Genomic DNA, 12,676 nt, shown 5'->3' with positions numbered 1-12,676 from the left:
AGCTTGTGTGTAAACACTACCCGCCCATCCCTCACATGGGACGGGCGAAAATCCCGTTGGTGTGTAAACGACCTTAGATTGAGTAGGTAAATTTTCACATTAGATTGAGTAGGTAAACCAACTTTTTCAATATACTTTTTTCTTTATATAATGCCAAAATTATAGCAAAAACTTGGAATTTTTGATGAGGATCCTTTGATGACTCCTATAAATTTAAGTAGGCTTTTACCAAAGTTGAACAAGTCCTAGGCTAAGTCGAACCTACGCTTTCTCAAGCCTTGTGGTTCCAGGTGCCCTCCTTTCACATCCTCTCACATGGTGCCCTCACATCATGCCCTCTTCTCACATCCTCTCACATGGTTCCCTCCCATCCTCCTCCCATAGCGCGGCCTCTTCCTACTGCTCAAACTCCTTAGTGCTCGTGAGAAGTTCACCCTGTGCGCCTACTACTAGAGAGAGAGAGAGAGAGAGGCAGTTCCTCATGCGAGAGAGAAAAGGACACAGAGTTGATGTGTAGAGAGGGAGATAGGGAGAGTGGGAGAGAGAGAGAGAGAGAGGAGCACATGCAAAATATGGAGAGAGAGAGAGAGAGAGAGAGGAGCACATGCAAAATATGGGGAGAGAGAGAGAGAGAGATATGTGGCCTCCGTAAAAAGAAAGAGTGAGGTTTCTTAGTTTCTTATCGATTTACATGTTATGAACACCTTTTTTAATTAAAGATTAAAGATTGATAATTTGGGTCTCCTATTATGCTTTTATTTGTAGTGGGAGAAGCAGGTGAGCGAGAAAGCTACAAATTATAGTGAGCTAGAGAAAATTGAAGACAGATACGACACTCTTAGTTTGTTTCCTTTGCAAGTCTATTGCACTAGGACCTGAGTTTTGCTCACTGGAACCAAACTGAAAATGCAAACATGTAGATGTTGCACACATGGTGCAAGTGATGTGAAGTACACTCCAAGTGATGGTTGGAGAGAGGTGCCAAGGCAGCAACAAACTCTAACTATTTACAATACTTGCGTTGTTACAATGCTAGGAATTATGAATGTTCCGTTGGAAGAATGGCACAACATTTAGAAAAAAATCTAACTTTATTGTGTAGCTTTACGTTACTGTTATACATTGCACAGTACATAACTATTAACAAAATGGAAAAATTTATTTCATTGATGATAGATACATACTAAGTATCAAAATTACATTTTCTTAAGAAGCTCTGTGAACATCTTATAAGCAGAAGGTCCCTCAATAGTGCTATGATCTAAGCTGCTAGCTATGGCTTCTGGGGAATTTACATCATGGGATAATGAAAGGGCACAACAGGCCAACAAGCTACCCGTGTGATTACCAGCATACGCGCACATGAAAACCTCCTTACTTACAAGGATATAATTATTGGCATGTAAACATGTTGTATCTTTTCCGATCGCTTCCCGTCTCCTTGAGCTCAAGGATTCGGCCTTTCCAATGATGGATGTGTGATGCTATGTGGCATCGAGGGACCTTGTGTTCTCCCTTCATGCTTGGCGTCATAGTGACCCACATGAAGTGGTTGTTCTCCACTGTAATCCAATCACCTTAAGTGTTGAGTACATTGCTACTTCTCATAGCCTCTTTAGCACCTTGAGGTCTTCAAGCACTTGGCAAAGCCATGAATAGAATTGCTGATAGAGTAGAGAGAGAGTGAGCTTTTGTGGTGGGGGTAAACAAACTCGAATGCCAAGATACACAAAGTTGCACAAAGAAAGAGAGATGAGGGTGTAGTTGATGGAGCTGCAGAGGTAAGGGGTGAAGGTGTAGAGATATAGAAAGTAAGAAAGTAGGACTGAAGGTATAGGTGATGGATCTGTAAAGGTAAGGGCAAACAAATCCTAATGCCAAGCTTCACAAAGTTGTAGGAGGAGAGAGCTCCAAAAGATGATGATGGAGCTCTAGAAGGTGGGGCAAACAAACCCTAATGCCAAGCTGCACCAACTTGCAGAGAGAGAGAGAGAGAGAGAGAGAGAGAGAGAGAGAGAGAGAGAAGGTGGAGTAGGAGAAAGCACTGATAAAGGTGTACATGATGGAGCTACAGAGGTAGGGGAAAACAAACCCTAATGCCAAGCTTCACTAACTTACAGGAGGAGAAAAGAGAGAGGGAGCAAGGAGGGATGAAGGTGGAGTAGGAGAAAGCAGGGATGAAGTTTAAGAAGGTGGTGACCCTAATACCAAGCTCTTGGTTCAAGAAGAAGAAAGAGATGATTAGATCTGAGCTAAGGAGAGAGAAAATGGCTAAATCTGAGCTGAGGAGAAAGACAATGACTAGATCTGAGTTCTAGTGTGTGGTTCTAGGGTGGGAAGAGGCAAAGGTGCAAGTAGAGAGTAGAGAGAGAAGGAATCACGTTTTTTGCTTAGGGGGGTAGGTGAGAGAGAGTGGGGGGAAAACTGTGCAGCCTCAACAGGTAATTTTTTTGAAAAAAAAGGGCAAAAAGTCCCAAAAGTTTTTGATTTATTTGGATATTCTTGCTTTTGAAAAGAGAAATTGTTGAGGTCACCCCTAGGCCCTCAACTTTGACCCCTACTTTTTGGGCTCTTACAAACCCAACATTTATGTACACATGGCAAACACCTATTTGCCTATTTCTTAAACACCTTCATTAGCTCATGGCAAATAAAAGGGCCCCTATAGACTCCATCCTTCCCCTAATGTATTACGACTTTACCTCCAACAAAAGTAAATGTCTTTGTTGAAGTGGGAAAAACGATAATAGAAGTCATTATGTAAAATAATCAAACTTCTAATCTAACACTATTTATATATATAAGTAATCTTGAAAGAAAAACGGCTATATTTTTAAATATAATTTTAAAAAAACAAAAAAAACCTTAATTTAAGAGGAATAAAAGACACAAAAAAATACATATATATAAAATAACAATATTTTTTATTTTTAAAAAAATAATTTATATAATTTCAAAAAAATACAATTCAAAATAAGCTTAACAAAATACAAGTTGAAATAATTATATATATATATATATATATATGTATGTATGTATTTTTTTTTTTTTTGGAGTAACCCTTGCTTCTATATTATCTTTGGTGTAACTTTTACAAAGATCTCTATCATAGAGATTTGATGACCCTCTGCACTCTAAGTCTACAGGCAGTATCTGCTATTGTAGACATATCTTCTAGCAACTTGTTTCTCAGGATTATCCATGGCAATCCTGCTGTGCATAACCACTGTCCAGAAAAAACCCCTTCATTTCTAATCCACCAGATTCCCCATAATACCCAGTATCTCAAATGCTCTACTACCCATCTCACCTCTTCAGCAGCAATCATATCAAGAACCCCAAAAGTAATTTTGAATGCAGATAACCTATACCCTGTACCTTTCTCTATTATGACAATCAACTGATTCCACCATTCCTTTATGACTGGACAATACATGAAAGCATGCTTACAAGTTTCCATACATATTGTGCATCTGCTACATTTACCATTTGACACTCCTCTTTTGACCGATGCAGAGTTTAAGGGAAGACTCCCTGTTAATAGTCTGTACATAAAAACTTTGGCTTTTAAATCCAGCCCACATGACCACAAAGCAGACAATTTTTTGCACCACCAAGCATTGTTATGATTCATATTCCAGGCCTTATTACATCTTATCTGAATAGGCTTCTTTTGAGTAAGCATTCTGTACAATACATGGGTTTTAGCTGTCCACCAGTTTACATTACAACCTGGTATAGCCCAGTCTCTGTATCTATCCAATAGATTAGCATTAAGAGGTACAGGGAGATTGTAGACATGAACACATAATAGATGCCAAGGTATTCTGCAGGATGGTCCCAGCTTCCATCTTCTCTTAGCTGCAAAAAAAGGTAAAAAGTTGCCCTGAGAGTCTAGCACATGGGCAATCTGACAAGCTCCTTTATTGTTGAAATATTTGCTTTTAGAACCAAGCAAAAGTGCAGGTGGTTTTTTAAAAACAAAGCTCCAATGCACATTTTCAGTGGCCAAAGAATTCCCTGTGTACCTAACCCGACCCTTCCAAATCAGAGCTGAGGAGACAACCTTCCAAGATTTAATCAAGCATTTAGACATTCTACCCTGCACTTTAAGGGGGGCATCGGTGAAAAGTTTATCCCAATTCCCTAGTGACCATTTCCCATGAAACTGGACAGTGCCCTGCTGGATAATATCCCACAAACACACACTCCAAGGAGTGGAGGCAGAGAACATATGATGCATGAGGGTTGCCCTCCTTGCCAAGATATGATGCTGCAAATTTAAAATACCCAGGCCGCCTTGGTCCTTAGGTTGGCATACTGTGTCCCATTTGATCAGTACTAAGGAATGAGCATCCGATTTATTCCAAAAGAAACTGAGCAGCATAGTGTTCAATCTCTGCAGATGACAAGGTTTCCAATCTAGCAGAGGTAGGAAGTACAAAGTGTAAGGGATGAGGATTGCCTGCACTATTCTAAGCCTTACATGCAATGGCCATTCAGATGACTTCCAGTAGCTAAATTTAGCTTTCAATTTAGTCATCACCCAGTCAATAAGGTCAGCATTAGATACATCCACTCCAATAGGGTATCCTAAATGCCTAAAAATGTGCCCAGTCATAAGTCTTTTCCCATCCCATATAAGAGAATCAAAGTTCTCAGCAATCAAGTTAATGAGGGTAGACTTCTCCACATTGAGGAGCATACCAGCTGCCACGGAGTACATGTTTAGTAAGTCCATGCATTTAGACAGATTGAGATTATTAGCTTTCAAAAACATAAAGGTATCATCAGCAAACCCCAACCCAGTTATGTGTTTGTCCTGCACTCTTAAGCCAATCAGTTCACCTGTAGAAGACATTTTTTCAAGCATACAAAACAGAGGATGAGAGGCCACTGCAAACATCAAAGGGCTGAGAGGGCAGCCTTGTCTAACTGATCTGGCTAAGTTGATGGGGGAAGTTAGCCTTCCATTAAGCCCAATTACAGATGAGCCCCCTGCTGCCAGCAACTGTAATACATTAGCCATTCTAATTCCAAACCCCATCTTCAGCAAAATGGCCTGAACAAAATCCCATCTGACTGTATCAAAGGCTTTTGCAAAGTCAAGCTGCAGCATCACAACATCCTGTCTAGAAAGTTGAGCATATTCAATTCCCATCTGCACTGTCAGTATATTGTCAAAAATGGACCTTCCACCAATGAATCCTGTCTGGCTAGCATGAATATGTTTTCTGAGGATTGGATTGAACCTCACAGCAATGGCTTTGGCCATTATTTTGTACATAATACCAAGCATGGTTATAGGTCTCCAGTGATTAAGAGTTGTGCAGAACATCTGCTTGGGGAGAAGCTTTATAATACCCTGCTTCAAACTGCTGTCTATAGACTGAGAGACCCACATTTCATTTATAAAGTCTGTAACCAGTGGAGCAAGCTTCTCCCAGAAGAACATCATCAATTCCTTTACAATGCCATCCATACCTGGTGTTTTTTCATTGCCCAGGTGAGACAGAGCATAATGCAACTCAGATGTAGAGAATGGGGAGTCTAGTCTTGTGGCAGTGTTAGTATCCACACATGCTTCAACTGTTTGAAGCAGGGTATTAACAGCATTAGAGTGGGCAGTAGATGTCTGAGGTTTTTCATTCAGAATTTTGCCAAAGTATTGGACACAGATATCAGCAATCTGAGAGCCTGAGGTGATAGATTCCCCAGAATCCATAGTCAAGCTAGCCAGGGTGGATCTTGATCTCTGTTTGTTGTTTATTTTTTTGAAAAAGTCTTTAGAAATGCAATCTGTGTCCTGTAAGGCCAACTTTCTAGACAGGAATCTTGCCTTGCTTGCAGCTTGCTTGTCAGCCTCTTGCAAAGTGTTAATGCATTGCCCCATCTGAGCCTCTTCTGCAGCTGATAGTGTTCTATAATTCCCTTGCAATCTGAGCCTGTGCAGAGTTTGTTGAGCAGAGAGAATCTGAGTTTTAGCCTTAGCAGCTATAGTTTTGCCACAAATTCTGATACATTGTTGCAGCTGCTTGCATAGTGCTTGCCACTTACAAAGATGAGACCCAGGCATGTCCAAGACAGAGTCTATACAGTTATTGACAGAGCTTTTAAACAATGAATGATGCAACAGTGAGTTATTAACCATCAAGGCCCTTTTAGAAGATAACCCCTGCATTTGTTTCTTCCAATCATAAGCATGCAAAGAAAGAGTAACAGGAAAGTGATCAGACCAGTGAGCAGCATAATCAATAACTATAGTACAGGTAGGGGGAAGCCAATCCACCCCTACAGAGTAAATTCTGTCCAATCTAACCCAGGCTTTAGAATGAGAGGAAGAATGATAGGTGAAACCTGAGTGTGGAGAGTGCAAGTTCTCCCAGATATCCAACTGGCCAAGATGAGTCACCAAGGGGTCCCAATGAGAATGTTCAGAAGGTAACATTAGGGCAGACCCTGTGACAGTATCATGCTTAGCAGAGACCATATTAAAGTCACCACAGAGTAGTCCTTGGCAAGGAGGTAGAGTACCTAGCCAATCCCACATATCACATCTGGCCTGGGAATTGGTAGGACCATAGACATTGAGGATCTCTAGAGGACCATATTCAGTAATAATGCGAATGACCAGACCTCTTCCAGAGGGATGCGCATGAAGCACTGAGGGTTTTAAACTAGATATTACTATAGTAAGGGTCCCTGAAGTACCAGAGAGACTGTGACCAAACAGCAAAGTGTAGTTGTTACAATAAGATATGTTCTTTTTAGGAGCAGGTAACCTATGCTCCTGGAGACACAATACATCTATTCATAACAACTTCAATGTCTATTCTCTCAGAAGCTGCATCTTCCCCTATGTCACTATTTATTGCCTCATACACATTGACATTAGTATAACCTGAGGCAAACATGGTTTTATGTTTATTGGTAGCCCTTTTGTGGGATACTGTGGTGAAACCCTCTGCATCCATAGGTCTCTTTCCTCTGTCTAGATTTTTTGCCGTTCCAGATGGTCCAGGCTTGGGGGCATTTTTAGAGTGGGCTGAGACTACAAAGGGAATGTTAGGTGTCAAATGTGGGAGCTTGTTAGGGGCATTGGAGGCTAAGGGGTTAGTTGGTATTACCTTGGGTTTGCCAAAGATCTGCTCAGCTGGGACAAGGTTCTTGCTTCCTGGAAAGCTAGGGACCTGGGCTTCAGATAGAGTGGGGCTGGCTGGCTCTTGTTTCCACTGTGGAAATTTGGGACATATATATGTATGTATATATATATATATAATATATGTATACATATATTATATACATATATTATATATATATATATATATATAATATGTATACATATATTATATATATGTATATATTATATATATATAATATATATGTATACATATATTATATATATGTATATATTAGATAATATATAATATATATGTATACATATATTATATATATATATATGTATATATTATATATATATATATATATATTATATATATATATATATATATATATATATATATAAACATATAACATATACTTTAATATGTCACAAAAAAATATATATATATATAATATGCTTGAAATTTTATATAAAAGCATTAATAAAATATGTTAATTATACTCTGCTTTTGTTAAACAAATATACATACATATTAATAAACTATGAATTTATAAACTATTATGTATTTTTATAAAGTTTTTAAAATTCATTTCAATATATATATATAAAAGAAAAAAAATAACATATGGTATTAAAAAATAACGTGGCTCTTGCCACGTGTATATGTGATCCACGTGGCTAGAGCCACGTGTATATGTGATCCACGTGGCAAGCCGTGTGGAATGCCGCGATGCGGCATTCCAAGTGGCAAGAGCCACGTGATTTTGTTTTGTATAGACTGTGGTGGAGGCAGGAAATCCCATCATAGGGTGCGGTGGAGGTTGCTGAAATCCCATTGTAGGCACAACATTTAAGAGGTAAAGGTCACAGGTAACCGTGACTTTTTGTCCACGTGGAATGCCACGGCGTGGCATTCCACATGGACAGAGCCCCGTGGTATGGTTGGTCCACGTGGCTGGCCACGTGGACCAACCACACCACGTGGCTTTGGCCACGTGGAATTCATGGTCCACCTAGCCAACCACGTGGACAGTCTATGAATTTTGCAAGTCACCATGTGCGCCTAAAAATAGGCGCACATCATTGTGCCTCTAAAAACACTCTATGACTTTTGCAAGTCACCATGTGCGCCTAAAAATAGGCGCACATCATTGTGCCTCTAAAAACACTACGAGTATCTTTGTCCTCTCTCTCCTTGCCACGTGGCGCTAACGTCTATTATAAATATACTATAAAAATAGAAGTTACTATTTATAGTATTCTCTTTGAGTATATCTTTTTTCTCATTGAGCTTTTCTCTCTTTTAATGAAGCGTTTCTTTGTTTTTTTCACTCTGTTTCAAGCTCTCTATTTCTAACTAGTATACCACTCTATTTCTCATAAATCCTTAATCTCTTATATCTTCTCTAGTTTTATAATGGTAAGTACAAGGGCAACAGGACGTTCTTTAATAGCTCTAGATGTTATTAACATTCCTCTTCGAGAGGATGCTTCTGGGTCTTGCGGATCCAACTTCAATCATTGAGCCGCGAGCGATTAGAGCCTGACTTAAAAAGTTGGGCTAAAAGTCATATGCGACAGAGAGGGTTAATCGGGCCAAGTGGGTACGCATTCCAGTAGGATTTGCGGCTCAACTTATTTGGAAGGTAATTTTATTTATTTATTGAGCCTGAGCATGTGTTTATAAAATTTAAGAATTTCTTTTACTAATATGATGAAAAGTGCAACAAGGCACTTAACGAAGTGGAGAAGACATTCACACGGAGAGCATACGATTATGTAGCTATCGCCAATCCTGACAATGGAGTTCAATTTTTCAATATGTGTGTGCAACACACTGGTTGCAGCGAGAAAATTAATCGTTTTACCATCAACAAGCTAACAGAGCTGGGAAGGTGTTCTCTCCCTATAGAAGAGTAAGTTAAATCATAGTTTTTCTTTTATATGAAATAGATGTATGGTGCATAATTAACTTAATTATATAACTAAAATTTTAATGTGTTTTGTGTAGGAAATGTAGACTTGGTACTATATTGCAGGCCGGAGAAGACACATTAACCACCAGTGCTTGCCATCAAAAAGAGTATTGAGGACAGCAATGTAGCTTTTCTCAATGCCCATATCCAACTGAGTGGAGAGGGTAATAGCTTGGAGGATTACTTGGTGACATGTAGGAGGAACCATTTCGACAGTGCTTTCTTAGAGTGGAGGTCTCAAATGAAGCCAAGTGCACCATCAAAGGAGCAACCTCACTTAGATCGTACTATACGTCGAGTTTTTTATCGGTAAGAAACAACCATCTCGATCTCTTATTTTATTATTTGCAAGTTATTTGTAATATATTTTATATTATTTGCTTGTTCAATATGTAAAGGTGGTGGAATCAAGCATGTAAACGTAAGAAGGAATTAAATGATCATCCCTCAGACTCCTGGGTGACAAGTGAGCGAGAAGAGACTGGCGTTTATACCACTAAGCAAATAGAGGTGCTCATTGATACACCCACATGATATGACTGTCCTTGGTGGATAGATTATCCTAAAGGAAAATACCCATCAGATGAGGAACACTTATGGATGCGTAAGACCTCCAATTTATGTTAATTATTTATTTTGTCTCCAATTTTCTTTATTATATAAAGATTGAAAAGTTAATTGTATGTGAGTGTAGAGGTGAAAGGAAAAGGTAAGGGAAAGGGAAAGGAAAAAGAACAAGTAACACAATCAAGTGAGCCTGAGGTAAATATTCCTCAAAGTGTAAATAAGGAGAAACAAAAGAAAGGAAAAAGAGGGACCTCTTCGACACCAGAACCAACTAAGAAGTCAAAGAAAAAGAGGAGACAAAAAGAGGATACTGAGGATGAGGAGGAAGACGAGGTATAGGAGGAGAGCGATGGAGAGTCTCAACATGGTGAGGCTCCACTTTATGAGTCTGAAAACAACCAGGCTAGACCCTCAATGCATCAACCACCACAAGAGAGGAACAACATTGAGCGAGAGATTCTAAATGCATATACCACAGGTAACTTTGTATGATATTATTATTTCTATTTTAGCTAGAACATTAGTTTTGTTGTCAATAGATATTTTGATTCACTTATGGCATCTTTTGTGTGTAGATACAACTCAAAATGTGCGACCAATGCATTTACCAATAATGTGCGACGTAATGGAGTTGTGTGATCAATTATATATTCGTAAATCTCAACACAGGTAAAAATTCAACAATTATTTACATAGCTAATGACTATCTATACATAATTATTTAATATATCAATTTATATGCAGATGTTTTTTAAAGATGAGACAATTTTTTGGAGGCCTTAATAGGCTAGGTGAGGTGGATGCACCCACAACACTAGGAGGTGCCCAATTAGCATGGGTTGACTTTCCAATAGGCATTGCACTATCATCCCAAAGTCCACTCATACCTTCTTGGAATGAGTTGTCTCAAAATCATGTAGAGGGTGCACTACAGCTAGTGGAAGAGTTTTTGTTACCTGGTGGTACATTTGTGACCTCACAACGAGGTGAGGATCTTCCCATGGTGTCCAATATGGTAAATTGCGTTGGTTTGATTTTGAAGCGTGTGTTCTACCTGTATTGGAGATTTGAAGAAGACTCAAATCCTGAGCTTATAAGTATCTGTATTAATATTAATATTAATATTAATATTAATATGTTAATATGACTTAACATATTCAAATCTTAACATATTAATATGACTTAACATATATGTTATTTCTGTATTTTTTAGGTAGACAATTGCGATCTTTAATTTCACTGCATGAGCACGTGGACGTCGTCCTATATACAATAGATGTGTTGGAGATAGTGCATCTGATCGAGGACGCTTTCATCATGATTCTCCTTGTTTTGTGGAAACATTAGTTGTGATGAGAGACACACTCCATCTTACACTTGGTTATGACGGAAAGCCTATTCGTGGAGTTGCAGAACGACAAGCTACATTTATGAGGTAATGCATTTTGATGAAATATGTTTAAAATTCATCCATATAATTTTGGTCCTTCAATATGTTATGATGAAATATATATATGGATTGTCATAGGTGGTTGCTTGGGACATTCACACAAGCAGGCGACATAGTCTTAGACATATATGCGGGAACTGGAGCTATGTGGAAAGCATGCAAGCAAATAAAAAGGCATTATGTGAGCATACAGAATGATGTGAAATGTTTTGTGCAATGCATAAGATCATAAGAGCTCCTCCCAAAAGATCTTGGATACACACTCCATGTTGGTAGAATATTGGAGAAAACCCTTATTCCTGAACCAAATAAGGAAGATAATAACAGAAATGCTAGTAGGGCACTCTTCACTGATGGCTCACAATCTGCGGTTATTAATCTTCAAAGTCCTCCTACTAGAGACTCTCAGCCCATGTGAGAGAAGTTTGTTGTATATCCCATGACATTTTTTTTTCTTGACTTGAAGTGAATATAGCATCTTATTTTGATCATCTTATTTTGACAAACTTTGTGTTAGAAGCATGATTTTAAAGTTTAATGAATGTGCTTGTTTAAGTTTGAAGATACTTACTCTAGCAAATAGTATTGATGTACCGTCTTTATTACTTTTTTTAATAGATGCTTTGTACAAACTTAGTACGAAAAGTGAATTTAAAAGTGTTTCTTTAATAGTTTCATAGAGATATGAAGTGCTATATAAGGAGGCAATTTGTAAAACGTAAACCCATTGTCTATCTCCCTCTCTCTATCACAAATCCAATAGTCCTGATGTCGATCCCCTTCTCCCTATTCATCTCCCCTCTTCCTCCTAATCTTGGATTAAGTCTTAGCTAAACCATGAGGCCATGTGAAAATCTTCATCTCCTCCCTCTCATCTTGAAGGCATAGGAATTCATTTGAATCATGTGTTGGTCCAATGGATGCTCCCATCAACAAATTGGTTTTGATGAATTGTGGGTGGAAATGATTACAATGCCATCAAACAAAGTAGATTTATGACATTGTAGTCATTTTCATCCGCAATCCATATAAAAACCATATGATGTTCAACTTACAAAAGTTCAAAAGAGAGAGACGGTAATGTGGAGATAAGAGAAAGAGCATTGTATTATGCACATACATATCTTAAACATATAAATAACATAATATGATTTATTACTAGAGATAGAGTATTGATGAGAGGAGAGAGAAAAAATGCTTGCCAAATTATCAAAAAGCGCTCGCTAGAAATAGCTCGCCGAATAAATGCGTTATGTGAAGAGTTTGAAGAGCATCCCATTTATTCCTTTCACCAGATTGCAAAAGAGGTGCCTTAGTGGCAGCATGGTCTGGTGACTCAACCATGTTAAAGTCCCCACACACAATACCTTCTAAGGAGGGTATTTGAGTAAGATAGTCCCATAATTCCCCCCGAGGGACAGCGAAGTTAGGTCCATACACGTTGCATATATTAAGTAAGCCAAATTCAGAGGTAATCTGTATGCCAAGCACCCAACCGGATGCATGATTGTACAGAAGGGTAGGGCAGAGATGGTCTTCGAGATGGTCTTTAACAATCGT

At 38.6% G+C, this 12,676-nt stretch overlaps 1 long non-coding RNA gene across 1 annotated transcript; it reads left to right on the top strand.

The window, feature by feature from the left end:
* Window positions 1–10,952: 10,952 nt before the first annotated feature.
* Window positions 10,953–11,622, top strand: LOC147622506 (uncharacterized). Its single transcript, XR_015269575.1, has 2 exons — window positions 10,953–11,101; window positions 11,195–11,622. It is a non-coding gene; the product is annotated as an uncharacterized LOC147622506 (long non-coding RNA).
* Window positions 11,623–12,676: the final 1,054 nt, after the last annotated feature.

Source organism: Cibotium barometz, chromosome 28 (assembly GCF_041138505.1).
Source record: "Cibotium barometz isolate CiBa-2024 chromosome 28, ASM4113850v1, whole genome shotgun sequence".
Lineage (NCBI taxonomy): Eukaryota > Viridiplantae > Streptophyta > Polypodiopsida > Cyatheales > Cibotiaceae > Cibotium > Cibotium barometz.
The sequence above is the reverse complement of the archived record's forward strand: the minus strand, read 5'-3'. Positions and strand labels throughout refer to the sequence as shown.